Source organism: Nilaparvata lugens, chromosome 8 (assembly GCF_014356525.2).
Source record: "Nilaparvata lugens isolate BPH chromosome 8, ASM1435652v1, whole genome shotgun sequence".
NCBI classification, from domain to species: Eukaryota; Metazoa; Arthropoda; class Insecta; order Hemiptera; family Delphacidae; genus Nilaparvata; species Nilaparvata lugens.
Window position 1 is genome coordinate 28,143,251 of NC_052511.1, and position 17,820 is coordinate 28,161,070.

General features: G+C 37.9%; 1 long non-coding RNA gene across 5 annotated transcripts in view; it reads left to right on the plus strand.

The window, feature by feature from the left end:
- The first annotated feature begins 1,588 nt into the window (after positions 1–1,588).
- Positions 1,589–17,820, plus strand: part of LOC120352690 — a 31,879-nt gene continuing 15,647 nt past the window's right edge. Inside the window, exon 1 of one of the 5 annotated variants that reach the window (XR_005572026.1) lies at positions 1,589–2,169. This is a non-coding gene — a long non-coding RNA (uncharacterized LOC120352690). Of the gene's footprint in view, positions 2,170–5,890; positions 5,920–5,964; positions 5,999–17,820 lie in introns of those variants that run through there. The other 4 variants (XR_005572030.1, XR_005572025.1, XR_005572029.1 and 1 more) reach the window with 4 other exon arrangements.

Genomic DNA, 17,820 nt, shown 5'->3' on the forward strand with positions numbered 1-17,820 from the left:
CTAGACAATGCGGTATCGCCACTAATGCCACCCCCCACAAATATAGATGCAGTAGCGATAGACAGATATATAAGGGCTTTGATTATCGTACTAGACAATGCAGTATCGCCACTAATGCCACCCTCCACCATTCGCCAAAGTGGTCAGCAATGAAAAATGATACCGAGCGGAATCAAAGGCGACACTCTATCAGAATACCTTATAAATTCCATTAATTTATATTGTTGCTGCAACTTAATAATATGACCTTTGAGTTTCTTCAAAGCAGATGTGCTGGTACTGGATAATTTAAATAAATCTCAGGAACGTATTATTTCCAAAGATTTCATAATCACTGCTGTATATCACCGATTGATCCAACTTATTCGGTGAAGAATATAGTTGGTGGGTAATTTTAATAATAGGTCAATAATAATAAAATAGAATATAACAAGATTGGTCATGCATGGAGATAGGATAATAAATGAAAGGCACACCATTCAATGAACATAAAACAAATAGTTACATGAAAAAATCAATGAGCAATAAATACAAAATATAGAGCAACAAATATAAAAATAATATGAGAATGAATATATATCAAAAAATATCACAGGTAGCTCACAACTTTGTTTCTTAGCACGAAATATTACCATGTGCTTCTTTAACCGCAGAAGACATGGGACGGTGCAAGCAATGTAAAGAACAGTCAACAACACAAATGTGGTGCATGAAATGCCAGGTGCACCTGTGCCTGACACAAAAAAAAAATGTTTTCATTTATTTCATGAGAGAAAGTAGGTTATGTAGGTATAATAGGTAGTATAGATAATAAAGATAATGGGTAATATAGGTGATAGTTATTAGGACATGATGGATACATATCTCTTTTGGGGGTCTCATAATGTATTTCTTCAAATTTCATGTTATTTTATTTTTTATGTTTTCATTTATTCTATAAGAAAAAGTAGGTTATATTGGGCTTATCTAATAATAGGTAGTATAGGTAATGGAGATAATAGGTAATATAGGTGATAGATACTTACTTAGGTAGAACATGATAGATACTTACCTCTTTTGGGGGGATTCATAATGTATTTCTTCCAATTTCATGTTATTTAATTTGTTTCATGTTTTGATTTATTCTATTAGAGAAAGTAGGTCATATAGGGATGAAATAATAATAGGTAATATACATAATAAAGATTATAGGTGATAGTTACTAGGACACAAGATAGATAAATATTTCTTTTGGGGGGATTCATAATGTATTTCTTTCAATTTCATATTACTTAACTCTTTTCCAATTTCAAATTGAAAAAATGTAATTTTAAGTTCCTTGAATAGGCCTATTTACTGCATAATTTCAATTCTTATAGGCAAAGTTTACATGATATTATTTCAATAGTGTTGCTAGGAAGTAGGAAGTGTTGATGGATGCACCTGTGACTCACAGTGAAAAAAAGACAATATATTCCAAAATATATAATATGTGAAAGGAAATTATTCGATATCATTTATATTTTTGATGAAGTATTGTTATGAATAAAATAATAATAATAATATTGCTATAAATGATTGAGTTTCTTCCACTATCCAATTATTGGTTGTACGGAGCACTATACGCCCACTGTTGCTTATAAGCAACACCCCAAAAAAATAAAAACTGGAGGGGGAATTTTTCCCATTTTATCACTTTTTGCATCTATTATCTCATACAACATGAAATAAACATAGAAATATTCTTTCCCAGACTCAAAACATAAATTGGGCTAGAAAGGGTAAATGATTCACTATGAAGAGTTTGCAGACCTCGTGGGTCTCCAGCATTATTACCCTGTCATCAGCTGGATCAAATCTTTGAATAGGAGACTTTTGATGCACGGGAACACTAGCGTCAGGTGATCAATTTTGATAACGGCAAGGAAAGTTGTGTGAGTGCGCCACACCAGATTTTTTTAATAATCATACCAAAATTACTAGAAATTTTCTAATTTATTTGCTATCTTTAATTGAAGAAATCATTACCGTACCTAATATCAGTTATTGTTTCTATTACAGCGAAGAAGCGAGACCAAACAGCAGTAAATAACAAGAGCTTGCATAGATGAGGAAATAACATCAGATAATCTTTACTTCCATTGAGAGAGATGGACAATTTCCAGTCAGAATGGGAGGAGAAAATCGTTTGTGAGTAGCTCCAGCAATATTATAATATTTTACCGGTATATAATGAATATTTCTTATAAGTTATATTGGATGTTGAGAACACAGTTATTGAAGATTATCAGTGTTTACCGTTGCTTCCGAAATTGTCTTGGGATAGAGCAAGCGAAGAAAAGTACAGAGATAAGATAGGACGGTCGATAAATAACTTGTGTATAGGTGAAGATGTAGAGCTGGCATGCCAAACTGTTACTGAAATAATTCGAGAAGTAGGCCTATCTCTCGGTAACGGTCAAGGTCGAACAAAGTTCAAAAGAAAGCAAGAATGGTTCGACAATGATTGTTGGAGAGCCCGAAACAAAGTGTTATCTCTTTTGAGATTGTATAGGCGTATCAATAATGATTGTGCGAGAGAAATGTATATATGTGAGAAAAATAAATTCAAAAGATTGTGTGAAGAAAAGCGTCAAAGTTATCAGAAAGCTCTTTTGAACACTATCTCGTCAGCCTCAGACTCCAAAGTCTTTTGGCAGGCTATGAATAAATTAAAAAGAAGACCTAGAATAGTAAATAACTCTATAAGTCCACAGGATTGGGTGAACTATTTCAGAGACCTTCTTAACCCTGAATTATTTGCGCTACCACGCTCATACGCAGAACATTACATTGTAAATAATCGCTTAGACTCAGATTTTATTATGGAAGAGCTGAAAAATGTATTGAGATCAGTTAAAGATAATAAAGTTTCAGGCGAAGATCAAATACCGTTCGAGTATTATAAAAATGCTCCAGATGTCATGTTAGATAAATTACTAGAGTTATTCAATATGATTTTCACATTGGGCAGAGTACCAAGTAGTTTGAAGTTCTCCATAATTTTTCCGTTGTTCAAGAAAGGTGCTAGCGATGAAGTGAGCAACTACAGAGGAATTAGTTTTCTTACAACTTTTTTTAAGATTTTCGCGGGTTTGATATTGAATAGACTCAATCAGTGGGTCGGAGAAAACAAGATTCTAAATGAGTTTCAGACGGGATTCCATAAAGGCTACTCAACAATTGGCAGAATCCAAAGTCAGGGCAGTGGACTGTAAATGATAGTTGTTATTAATACCTACAAAATAAATCTCTGGATTCTGTGCATAAAAAACTGATAGCTTGAAGTGCGGGGAGTATGCCAATAAAAGACAAAATGAGTAAACAAGTTGAGATTTAATATCAATGAAATAATAGGCAGATGGCCACATACAAAAACAGGTGAATGGAAATTGAATCGAATAAAAATCTTTAGATAAGTCTTATCACAATATGAGACAAAACCGTTAGAAAAGAAACAATTACAAAATTTTGAATGAATGTAAATTAATGATACTAATGACCATTGAAGACTGACAACAATTGATAAGGTAATGCCAATCTCAATGACACCTGAATTGAAAAAATAGAAAATTTTAAATGATACAATAATAAAGTTAATGTTGAAAAATTCAATGTTAATGATTTTAAAAAGAATAATAACAAATGACAATGAGATGTAGATAATGCTCTATATATTGAAATAGTTGAATGTCTTGATAGACACTAGTACAAATAACCTTAGAGTAATTGAATGTCTCAGTCGACATTAATACAAGTAAGTTCAGGAATGATAATGTCTTGGTTGACATTAACATAAGTAAGTTCCAAAATCAATGTCATACACATTGAAATAGGCGTCAGTGGCCTTAAGAAAACGCTTGTAAGCCAAGGGTAGCTGTCAAATACAATGAAACAATTATTAATGTTGAGTACACTAATATACATAGGCCTTCAATGAAAACACTTGTAACCCAAGGGTAGCTGTCAAATACAATGAAATTATTATTAATGTTGAGTACATTAATAGAGGCGACATAGGCCTTCAATGAAAACAATTGTAAGTCAAGGGTAGCTGTCAAATACAATAAAATAATTATTAATGTTGAGTACATTAATAGAGGCGACATAGTCCTTCAATGAAAACACTTGTAAGCCAAGGGTAGCTATCAAAATTGAATGTCTCGGTCGACATTAATACACTTGTAAGCCAAGGGTAGCTATCAAATACAATGAAACAATTGTTAATGTTGAGTACACTAATATTGGTGGTCCGGCCAGAGCATTCGAATTGTAGCGCCAAATCCCAGACTACAGTTCTGCCAATAGCAGGCTGTTGGCACCAGTGCCGAGCGTCCAGCTGTTTGGCTTGTCGAGAAAAAAAGCCCCAGTCATCTTGTTTTTCGTCAGTCGTTCTTGTTTCGTCCATTTTAGTTTGTCTTGTATTGCCAGCCCGTCGTCTTGTGCAAGATCAAGTTTGTATTTTGTCATGTAATTTCGTTCGGAAATTTCTTGTAATTGATTGTTTGAGTGTAGTGTGTGTGAATTGAGTATAACAGCGTAAATAGTGTTAAATTGAATTAATTTGAATCGGATTTGAATTTATAAAGAATCCAGTTTGAGCTTTGTTCAAAATAAAATACAGAGCCTGCAAGTTGAATCAATGAAAAGACAGCCCGGAAGCCAGACCTGTCTTATTCTCAGATTTTCATCCCACCCATGAACCTGATCAAAACACCTAATAAAGGCTTAAAAGGGCAAGTAGTCAAGCTTGGATTAAATCTGGTGAGCTTCTGCTCTTTTTTATTGTTCATTAATGCAGAGTTTAACTGTACAAATAACCTGGCTCAAATTGAAGATTAAATTTTGCCCCTTGTTTGTATTTGATTATTTGAATAGTAAATTACAGTCCTCTGGTAGCTCTAGCTTGAGCTTTGTTTAGAACATTTATGGTCCTCCGGGCCGGATGAATTTAAATTTGTAATTTATTGATTAATTCACACACATTGGATTTAAGCAGTTTTGTATTTGTCCAGTGTTGGCATGTTGAGAATGGTCTGATCCATGCTCAACTTAGTTTGTTGTAGCCTTGTTCTAAGAGCAAGGTTTCTTGTCAATTTGTATTTGTCTGAAATTAAATTTATTTCAGTTGAAATTGTATTTTCCTGAAACTAGGCTCATTGTGCTCTTTTTCGGGAATTTGTTTGTTTGTTGGAATTTTGTATTGTCCATTTTGTTATACATGTTAGTGAAGGTTAATCACAGCATGATTTTGTTTGTTCAATTCAACAAGTTATCGTTTGTTTGTGTGTTGTTGGAAGAACATTATCTAATCATATAGTTATGTCTTCAGCAGTAACTTATCTTGTGAATTGATAATCAAAGTTTAACTTTGATAACTTACTAGTCATGATTCTTCCTTCCATTTAGTTTTGAACTCATTCTTGTTTTATTGTCTGTTGTTTTTATTATCGGGGCTGAATTGTTTTGTGTATGAGTTCAAGATGGAGGAAAAATTACAGAAACAAATCAGGGTGCATCGCGCTAAACTGGAACAATTGTATGCCAGATTGCAAAGAATTTATGAACTGTCTAAAAATGTCTCTGATCCAAAAGTTGCTGAGCAATTTTTAGTGTTGTATCCTCGGGTGTCTCAGACCATTTCGGATTATGAAAAGACAGAATTAGTGGTTGATGAGTTGGAACTTGAGTTGAATAAAGACCATGTGTAGCATTCAACGACTCACATCTAGATCTGTTTCAGTATATTGAAGTAGCGGCTAACACTCTCAAACAGAGAGAGGCGACTGATGCTATTGCTCAATCTTCGGCAGCTTCAGCAGCTAGTGCACAGCCGGTCGTGTCTGAGTCAGTACTGCCCAAAATCGACCTTCCAAAATTTGATGGGAACCAGACTCAATGGTCAGTGTTTCATGAACTATTTAAGGCATTGGTACATGACAACAAGAGTTTGAACGATCAGCAGAAGGTCCAATATCTTGTAAGTAGACTTACTGGACAAGCATCAAATATTTGTTGTCATTTGCCACCATTGGCTAATAATTATCAAATAATTTGGCAGGCATTATTGACCCGCTATAATGATCCACGGGCGCAAGTCGATGCCTATTTCCATCAAATTTTTGAATTTCGTGCAATAAAATCAGAATCAAAGGCAGGTTGTATTGCGATTTTGGATGGGTTTTGCAGTTCAATCAATGCAGTGAAGAGATTGCGACTCACTGATTTGTCAGACTCGATATTCCTCTATCATGGCTTGAGATTGCTGGATCCAAGTTCTCGTAGAAATTTTGAATCGGCCGTACATGACAAGGCTATGCCAACTTATGCCGATTATGTCAAATTCATTGAAAAGCAAATTAAGACTCTTCCTTCTGATGAGAAACAGACTGAATCGTTTAATATGAAGCACAAAAAGGATAATAAATCAAAGGTGTTTGTGGTTCAATCTAATGATTCATTTAACGATGCATCTAGTAAAAAGCCCAATTGTCTGAAGTGCTCAAAACCGGGTCATAGGTTAGTAGATTGTGCTAGTTTCTTGAAAATGACTCCTTGGGATCGTTATTGTTTGCTTAAAGGAAAGTTTTGTTGTTTTCGTTGTCTTGATGTGGATCATTTGAGTAGAGATTGTCGTAGTAAAACTCAGTGTGCTCAATGTCGAGAATCTCATAATTCTTTATTGCACTTTTCCAGATCAAGTTCCAATGAAGGTGTTGCGTCCTCGTCGAACTCCAAGGCAGGTGGTACATCACCTATTAGTTGTTGTTCTACATCCAACGATGTAGAAAATTCGACCGTTGTGTTGTCGACCGTCACTGCACATGTTCGAGATTGTAATGATCAGCTTTGTGATGTTCGTTTCTTGATTGACACCAGGAGTCAGTGTCATTTTGTTACAGCTAAATTGTGTCGGCGTTTGAGACTACCATTCCAGCCCATGAAAACCGTTGTTCATGGATTCGGTGGTGGTACTAGTGAAGTTCGAGGTCGTACTTGTGTGTCGATTCAGTCGAAGTTGGATCCTACCGTCAAGTTTTCGATGGATGCCACAGTGGTAGATAAAATCATCAACAAGTTGCCTTCTTGTGAAATCGACAGATCCAAACTTCATCATCTTGAAAATCTCACACTGGCTGACGACAAATTCTACCTTCCTAGTAGAATAGATGGCATCATTGGTGCGGAGTTAGTTCCTCACTTGCTGCGTGGGAGTCCTAGTATAGGTGAATTGCACGAATTGATGACTGTTAATAGTGTCTTTGGTCACATTCTGATGGGGAGAGCGCCGATTCTCACTTCAACAACGAATGTGTCGAATTGTTTTACAGCCATCTGTAGTCCATTCGTTAATAGTCCATTGTTGGATAGTTTTGTGGAACGTTTTTGGGAGTTGGAATCGTGCCCTGCACCAAGCTGTCAACTGAAACCGGAAAAGTTGGAGTGTGAGGTAAATTTTCGGAAGTCTGTACATCGTGTGAATTCTGGTCGTTTTGTTGTTGCCTTGTCCTTTGCGGAGCCGCCCAGCAGCTTGGGAGATTCGTATGCTGTCGTCGAACGCAGACTGCTGACTTTGGAGAGACGATTAGAGCTTGACAGCAAGACTCGTATTTCATATCATGAAATATTGATCGATTACCTACGTCAGGGTCACATTTCGTTTGTAGCAGATCAGACAGACCGAGGTGGTTACTACATACCGCATCACGCCATCGTGAAAGCAAGCAGCACTACCATGCCCATCCGAGTTGTATTTGATGCTGGTTCCAGAACATCATCGGGTTTGTCATTGAAACAGGTTCTTCATGCTGGTCCCAAATTGCAGACTGACATTTTTGTTTTGTTAGTTAATTTTCGTTTGTTCCCAATCGCACTAACTGCCAACATTAAACAAATGTATCGACAGATATTAGTGGAGGATTCCTGCCGTCGTTATCAGCATGTATTGTGGAGTTTTTCGCCGGAGGATCCGATCGAAATTTATCAGCTAAATTGTGTTGTTTTTGGTGTTTCAAGTTCTCCATATTTGGCGCTTCGCACCATCCACCAGCTTGTAGAGGAGGATGGAAATCGTTTTCCAGCAGCCAAGGCAAGAATACCAAGAGACAAGTTCATGGACGACTTAGTCACATCTGTCACCAAAGAGTCAGAGGCCGCGGAGCTGTATCATCAGTCCAAGCAGCTGTTTGAGGGAGGAGGTTTCTCGCTCACAAAGTGGACTTCAAATTCACCATCAATGTTGGAGAAATTCTCGGAGGAAGAGAAATCGTTTTCGTACAAGAATTTTGAAGCAGACAACTCCTTGGCTATCTTGGGATTGAATTGGCAACCTAGTACTGATCTGTTTCAGTTTTCAGTCAAGAGTGGTGAGGTCGTCGCTACTAAGTGTTCTATTCTGTCAGTGATGGCTCATATCTATGATCCACTTGGTCTCTTGTCACCGTTTACATTATTTCTAAAATGTCTTGTCCAGAAACTGTGGAAATTAGGAGTGGATTGGGACGAGAAGCCACCTGAGTCTATCTGCACTCTTTGGGAGAATTGTCAAAAGGAGTTGCCTCCATTGTTGAAATTTGCTGTTCCACGTCACGTTGGTTTGTTTCAGGATTCTCACATGAGTTTGATTGGTTTTTGTGATGCATCATTGTCTGGTTATGGTGCAGTTATCTATGTGAAGTCGCAGAAGGAGAGCGAGGAGCCAAGAGTTGTATTATTGTGTTCAAAGTCCAAGGTAGCATCATCTAAAATTGTTTCAATACCTCGTTTGGAGTTGTGTGCGGCACTCTTGTTGGCAGAACTCATGAATTCAGTAGTCACTATTATTAGTGAACGTTGTCATGTGTCTCGAATTGTCACACTCTCTGATTCGACAGTCACCTTGTGTTGGATTAATGCTCCATCCGCGAAATGGCAAACTTTTGTTGGTAATTGCGTCGCAAAAATACAGGATTCTTGTATACAGGAGTGGATGCATGTTGCCGGAATTGGAAATCCCGCTGACTGTTTGTCTAGAGGTTTATCACCAGTTGAGCTTGTGAACTTTCCGTTGTGGCTCTCAGGTCCATCATGGATAGCAGAGGATAAATGCGATTGGCCCGTCCGAACTCAAATGGAAGAGATCGTGGATCCACCAGAGGTGAAAAAACCGTCAGTGTTGACAGTCACAAAATCTCCTGATTGTAACAGCAATGCAGTATATTCATTGATTGGTCGTTGTTCGGATTATGGTCGTCTTTTGAGAATTGTAATTCTTGTTCTCAAATTCTTACGAATCTTACCCCAATCAGAAGAATCAGATTTCGATGTTGCTGAGAGGTATCTATGTAAAGTGGTACAGAAGATACATTTTTCATCTGAATTTGTGCAATTGGAGAAGGGAGAAGATTGTTCTATGCGCCTACGTCGCCTGTCTCCATTCATTGATAAAGGTATGATTCGCGTTGGCGGTCGTTTGTCTCATGCTGGACTGGAATTTGAGACTTGTCATCAGATGATCTTACCAAAATCTGACGCTTTCGTATTGATGTTGATTGATTATCATCACAAGAAGAACTGTCATGCTGGACCTCCGTTATTGTTGTCCTTGATCAGACAGAAATTCTGGATACTGTCTGCTTGCTCTATTATTCGTATTTGTGTCTTTAAGTGTAATCGTTGTTTCCGTGTTCGACCTAGTAATAATGAAATTATATCCACTCCCAACTCAATAGTTGTGGTGATTGTTGCATTTTTTCTTTTGTGTTGTTTTTTGGTGTTGGTGTTTTGTTCTTTTTGTCATGTCTGGATTTTTCCCTTCCTTGGTTTTTCAGTTTTTGTAACTTGGCTGAAAAATAGTTTTTCAGAGGCGGGGGTATGGTCCAGCCAGAGCATTCGAATTGTAGTGCCAAATCCCAGACTACAGTTCTGCCAATAGCAGGCTGTTGGCACCAGTGCCGAGCGTCCAGCTGTTTGGCTTGTCGAGAAAAAAAGCCCCAGTCATCTTGTTTTTCGTCAGTTGTTCTTGTTTTGTCCATTTTAGTTTGTCTTGTATTGTCAGCCCGTCGTCTTGTGCAAGATCAAGTTTGTATTTTGTCATGTAATTTCGTTCGGAAATTTCTTGTAATTGATTGTTTGAGTGTGGTGTGTGAATTGAGTATAACAGCGTAAATAGTGTTAAATTGAATTAATTTGAATCGGATTTGAATTTATAAAGAATCCAGTTTGAGCTTTGTTCAAAATACAATACAGAGCCTGCAAGTTGAATCAACGAAAAGACAGCCCGGAAGCCAGACCTGTCTTATTCCCAGATTTTCATCCCACCCATGAACCTGATCAAAACACCTAATAAAGGCTTAAAAGGGCAAGTAGTCAAGCTTGGATTAAATCTGGTGAGTTTTTGCTCTTTTTTATTGTTCATTAATGCAGAGTTTAACTGTACAAATAACCTGGCTCAAATTGAAGATTAAATTTTGCCCCTTGTTTGTATTTGATTATTTGAATAGTAAATTACAGTCCTCTGGTAGCTCTAGCCTGAGCTTTGTTCAGAACAATGGGCGACATGGGCCTTCAATGAAAACACTTGTAAGCCAAGGGTAGCTATCAAAATTGAATGTCTCGGTCGGCATCAATACACTTGTAAGCCAAGGGTAGCTGTCAAATACAATGAAACAATTATTAATGTTGAGTACACTAATATAGGCGACATGGGCCTTCAATGAAAACACTTCTAAGCCAAGGGTAGCTGTCAAAATTGAATGTCTCGGTCGACATTAATACACTTGTAAGCCAAGGGTAGCTGTCAAATCCAATGAAATAATTATTAATGTTGAGTACATTAATATAGGCGCCATGGGCCTTCAATGAAAACACTTGTGAGCTAAGGGTAGCTATCAAAATTGAATGTCTCGGTCGACATTAATACACTTGTAAGCCAAGGGTAGCTATTAAATACAATGAAATAATTATTAATGTTGAGTACATTAATATAGGCGACATGGGCCTTCAGAAATTTGAATGTCAAGTTAGACATCAATACAATAATTCAGATATGAGAATACGCTTGTAAGCCAAGGGTAGCTATCAAATACAATGAAATAATTATTATAACCTTGAAATATTGTAGGACAGTGCTCTCAATGAGACATACACTGTAGCATATTGAATTCATGTACATAGGCTTGATTGCCGAATAAGTATGGACAATTGAATGTTTTTAATTGCCATAAAAGCTGAATAATAGCTACAAAAATAATATGAATGCACATTGAATTGTTTGAAAACAAAATAAATTAGAAATAGAGAACAATGTGGTCCAGTTTTGACACTCTGTTAGTTGTTTCATGAACAGTTATGCAATGCATGAGTAAAAATGGAAATTGAATAAAAAGATTTACGTAACCTGAGTTAAATTTTGAAGAAAGAGATGCGGCCAGGCAGACAGGCAGGGAATCCACGGTACCCCAAGGAACAGCACGTTCAGCAAGCGAAGACATGATGGCGAAATGGAAGCATCAAACACAGCAGACAATTCCCCCAATGGGAATGTGAACAGGAACATGTAGAACTCCAAACAAATAATCCGAATTTCAAGTTGTGGAATTTTCAGATCGATTTCCAAACGGTAGAGATGATGAAATTGAAGGTCTGAGTTTCAAGTGGTGAAGCCATGTTGTTAGAAGAATGGCGAGAGACGCCAACACAATACTATGGAACTTTGACAAGGTCTATCAGCGTAATTACACGAAGAAATTGATAAATAGTTGAATCACAGTTGATGAATTCATTTGAAGGAATAATTCACATTTAAAACGTGCAGTAAGCCAGATGAATTTGGATGAAGTAAAAGTACACCAGAAGCAGTGTGCACTCACCAACGAGAAGAGATCGAAAGACAAAAGGCTAGGTCGACGCTCGACTAACAAAGGACAAGCCAGAAATGCTCGATACGTAAGCAAACGTTCGCGAAAATTTGATGAAGAAGTAGCAATTATCTTCAAAATGAGATGCCTAAAGGACGAAATAAAATACCAAAAATTGGATAATAAAAATATTAAAATTGAAACGACAAATAATATTAGAAAACACAATCTTGAATATGACTGTGACATGTAACCGTGACTGTGACGTCACCAGACAGTGTAAACGGACAAAATAACGACAACATAGTAATGGAACGAGTATCGAAGTGGACCTGTTCCAATAAATGCTTTGTCAGATTTTACATAAACTGGGCCCCTTGTGTCATACGGGGTATGGCACAATAAGAAAAAGTAAAAAATATGTCAAATCTGGCAAAGCAATTGGAAATTGAAAACTGGGCCCCATGTGAGAACCAGGGGAAAAAATAATGAAACCTTAAAATGAGAAATGAACCATAAGAAAAATAAGTAATCAACTAGAATCCTCATCAATGGGAAGAGGTGCTAAACTCGAAATAGCTCTCTTAAAAGTGCCGGAGGGAGTGAGAACAGTGACAACTCAAACTTTGTCGTCCTTACCGGGATGAACTTCAGTAATGCGTGCCAGCTTCCAAGTAGACTGCACAGAACCAGGATCCTTTAAGATGACAACCGTACCGACCTTCAAATTTTCACAATTGTTTAACCATTTGTCTTTTTTCTGAAGAGTGGTTAAATATTCACGAGACTACCTATCCCAAAGCTCCTGGATAGAAACAGCAAGTTGATACCAACATGAATGATGATCAATATGTTTGGTGTTAGGCGGTAAGAAGGGTAATGACGTAAGTGGACGTCCAATCAAAAAATGACCTGGAGACAAGTAAGCAAGATCATGCGGATCTTCCGACAAGGGGACAAGAGGGTGCGAATTCAAGATGGCTTTGACCTGAGCAGCAAGAGTACAGATTTCTTCAAAGTTAAATACCTTGTTAAATGTAACTACACGGAATATGCGTTTGAAATTTTTTACAGCATTCTCCCAGAGTCCACCGAAGTGCGGAGCCCGATGGGGAATGAAGTGCCATTGGATGTTGAGTACAGACATATTGTCATGAATATCTGATTTGAGACGATCAGAAGACAAAAATTCGTGGAGCTCACATAGCTCATTGTTGGCACCAATGAAAGTTGTGGCGTTGTCCAAAAAAATGGAATGCGGAATGCCGCGACGAGCAGAAAACCGAATCAGAGCAGCAATAAATGCCTTGGAAGTAAGTTCCGAGACAGTTTCAATGTGAACGGCACGAGTTACCATACACACAAAAAGCGACAAGTATGCTTTAGAAAGAGTACAAGATTTGGGGCTGCCTACACGAATTGGAGATAGGACTGGCGTAATCCAAACCACAATTGTAAAAGGGAAAATTAGCCTGAATGTGGGCCGCTGGTAAACTACCCATGATTTGCTCAGAACGAAGAGCATAAAAGCGAAAACACATTATGCAATGCCGCAATATACTTTTGATGGTGCGACGGGTGGAGGGAAACCAAAATCGTTGTCTTACACTGGCCATGGTGGCCTGCACACCAGCATGACTTAGACGACGATGATGAGCAACAATCAATGCACGAGTGAATTTGTGATTGCTAGGCAACAATATTTGATGTTTATAGTCAAAGGAAACATTTGCATTCTGCAAACGTCCACCAACTCTGAGCAGTGAATCGGAGTGAATGAATGGTGACAAGGCTTTAATAGAGCTATTAGGCAATAGCTCCTGATTTTGATGCAAGGAAAGCTTCAGCAGGGAAAGCTTCCTCTTGACTGGATTTGAAAATACAATTTTCAGCTTCTAATATTTCAGAGACAGCTTATTGACCAAAGCGCGGAGAAACTGAATTTTGTTTCCTACAATTATGAATGAACCGTAGAACATACGCTGTTGTATGAACTATTTTGTGATAAGTGGAGCAACTATTAATTATGCCTGAGATAACATCATTATGAGAAGAAGTAGTAGCTAATACCTGAACTGATTGCGAAATAGCAACATTGCTAGAGAAAGAATCCCAAGAACTATTCGGCATAGATAACCATGAAGGACCATTCCACCATAGACTACTAGCGGCCAGTTGATTGGGTGTACAACCTCGAGATATTAAGTCAGCAGGGTTGTTACTAGTACGAACATTATTCCAATGAAAGTTAAAAGTTGAATTCTGAATTTCAGAAATGCGTACCACTACAAAAATATTTGAACGATCAGGAGGGGCTCTTAACCAATCACAGACTGTTTTCGAGTCAGTCCACAAATACACGTTAGAAAAAGTAAGATTTGAAGCCTTTAAAACCTTATTCACAAGACGTGAAAGTAGCAGAGCTGCCTGTAGCTCTAATTTAGGAACAGAGAGAACTGGGTTCAAAGAGGCAATGCAGGACTTGGAAGTGAACAACCTAGCTTGACTGCTACCGAGAGAGGTGCCTCTGACGTAAATACAGGTGCCATAAGCAGTGAGACTAGCATCGGCGAAGCCATGCAATTCAAATGAGGCATCAGAGTCCTTTGATAACACACAACGCGGAAGTGATATGTTAACAATGTTCGGCAATTCATTCAGAATTTTCAAGCAAGTTTCCAACAGATCTTGTGGAATTTTTTGATCCCAAAAAATCTTTAATAACCAGAGTTTTTGAAAAAGTGTTTTGGGTAGAATGACAACAGGAGAAATCAAACCTAATGGATCAAATATACTTGAAATACAAGAGAAAAGTTCTCTTTTAGTAAAAGATGTTTTATGCAACATTGGAGGAAATAGTTAAGACGTCTAGAGTGGAATTCCAAATGAGGCCTAGTGCCTTGACTACACTATCATTGAAATTAGACAACGGTTTGGAAGTGTTTGATTCAAGCAGATCAGAAGGAATAGTAGCAAGAACTTCAGGAGAGTTAGACAGCCATTTCCTAAGCTCGAAACCACCCTGAGCTAATGTACTAATCAATTGTTGAACTAAGTGTTCAGCTTCTGTAACCGAAGAGGACCAGAAATGAGGTCATCAACATAAAAGTGATTTTTTATAGCATTAGCTATAACAGAGTTAGGTGCCATATCAAGATCGGCCAAATGATGAATGTTGAGTACATTAATATAGAAGACCTGGGCCTTCAGAAATTTGAATGTCAAGTTAGACATCAATACAATAATTCAGATATGAGAATACGCTTGTAAGCCAAGGGTAGCTATCAAATACAATGAAATAATTATTATAACCTTGAAATATTGTAGGACAGTGCTCTCAATGAGACATACACTGTAGCATATCGAATTCATGTACATAGGCTTGATTGCCGAATAAGTATGGACAATTGAATGTTTTTAATTGCCATAAAAGCTGAATAATAGCTACAAAAATAATATGAATGCACATTGAATTGTTTGAAAACAAAATAAATTAGAAATAGAGAACAACGTGGTCCAGTTCCGACACTCTGTTAGTTGTTTCATGAACAGTTATGCAATGCATGAGTAAAAATGAAAATTGAATAAAAAGATTTATGTAACCTGAGTTAAATTTTGAAGAAAGAGATGCGGCCAGGCAGACAGGCAGGGAATCCACGGTACCCCAAGGAACAGCACGTTCAGCAAGCGACGACACGATGGCGAAATGGAAGCATCAAACACAGCAGACAATTCCCCCAATGGGAATGTGAACAGGAACATGTAGAACTCCAAACAAATAATCCGAATTTCAAGTTGTGGAATTTTCAGATCGATTTCCAAACGGTAGAGATGATGAAATTGAAGGTCTGAGTTTCAAGTGGTGAAGCCATGTTGTTAGAAGAATGGCGAGAGACGCCAACACAATACTATGGAACTTTGACAAGGTCTATCAGCGTAATTACACGAAGAAATTGATAAATAGTTGAATCACAGTTGATGAATACATTTGAAGAATTCATTTGAAGGAATAATTCACATTTAAAACGTGCAGTAAGCCAGATGAATTTGGATGAAGTAAAAGTACACCAGAAGCGGTGTGCACTCACCAACGAGAAGAGATCGAAAGACAAAAGGCTAGGTCGACGCTCGACTAACAAAGGACAAGCCAGAAATGCTCGATACGTAAGCAAACGTTCGCGAAAATTTGATGAAAAAGTAGCAATTATCTTGAAAGTAAGATGCCTAAAGGACAAAATAAAATACCAAAAATTGGATAATAAAAATATTAAAATTGAAACGACGAATAATATTAGAAAACACAATCTTGAATATGACTGTGACATGTAACCGTGACTGTGACGTCACCAGACAGTGTAAACGGACAAAATAACGACAACATAGTAATGGAACGAGTATCGAAGTGGACCTGTTCCAATAAATGCTTTGTCAGATTTTACATAAACTGGGCCCCTTGTGTCATACGGGGTATGGCACAATAAGAAAAAGTAAAAAATATGTCAAATCTGGCAAAGCAATTGGAAATTGAAAACTGGGCCCCATGTGAGAACCAGGGGAAAAAATAATGAAACCTTAAAATAAGAAATGAACCATAAGAAAAATAAGTAATCAACTAGAATCCTCATCAATGGGAAGAGGTGCTAAACTCGAAATAGCTCTCTTAAAAGTGCCGGAGGGAGTGAGAACAGTGACAACTCAAACTTTGTCGTCCTTACCGGGATGAACTTCAGTAATGCGTGCCAGCTTCCAAGTAGACTGCACAGAACCAGGATCCTTTAAGATGACAACCGTACCGACCTTCAAATTTTCACAATTGTTTAACCATTTGTCTTTTTTCTGAAGAGTGGTTAAATATTCACGAGACCACCTATCCCAAAGCTCCTGGATAGAAACAGCAAGTTGATACCAACATGAATGATGATCAATATGTTTGGTGTTAGGCGGTAAGAAGGGTAATGACGTAAGTGGACGTCCAATCAAAAAATGACCTGGAGACAAGTAAGCAAGATCATGCGGATCTTCCGACAAGGGGACAAGAGGGTGCGAATTCAAGATGGCTTTGACCTGAGCAGCAAGAGTACAGATTTCTTCAAAGTTAAATACCTTGTTAAATGTAACTACACGGAATATGCGTTTGAAATTTTTTACAGCATTCTCCCAGAGTCCACCGAAGTGCGGAGCCCGAGGGGGAATGAAGTGCCATTGGATGTTGAGTACAGACATATTGTCAAGAATATCTGATTTGAGACGATCAGAAGACAAAAATTCGTGGAGCTCACATAGCTCATTGTTGGCACCAATGAAAGTTGTGGCGTTGTCCGAAAAAATGGAATGCGGAATGCCGCGACGAGCAGAAAACCGAATCAGAGCAGCAATAAATGCCTTGGAAGTAAGTTCCGAGACAGTTTCAATGTGAACGGCACGAGTTACCATACACACAAAAAGCGACAAGTATGCTTTAGAAAGAGTACAAGATTTGGGGCTGCCTACACGAATTGGAGATAGGACCGGCGTAATCCAAACCACAATTGTAAAAGGGAAAATTAGCCTGAACGCGGGCCGCTGGTAAACTACCCATGATTTGCTCAGAACGAAGAGCAGAAAAGCGAAAACACATTATGCAATGCCGCAATATACTTTTGATGGTGCGACGGGTGGAGGGAAACCAAAATCGTTGTCTTACACTGGCCATGGTGGCCTGCACACCAGCATGACTTAGACGACGATGATGAGCAACAATCAATGCACGAGTGAATTTGTGATTGCTAGGCAACAATATTTGATGTTTATAGTCAAAGGAAACATTTGCATTCTGCAAACGTCCACCAACTCTGAGCAGTGAATCGGAGTGAATGAATGGTGACAAGGCTTTAATAGAGCTATTAGGCAATAGCTCCTGATTTTGATGCAATGCCTTAAGTTCAGCAGGGAAAGCTTCCTCTTGACTGGATTTGAAAATACAATT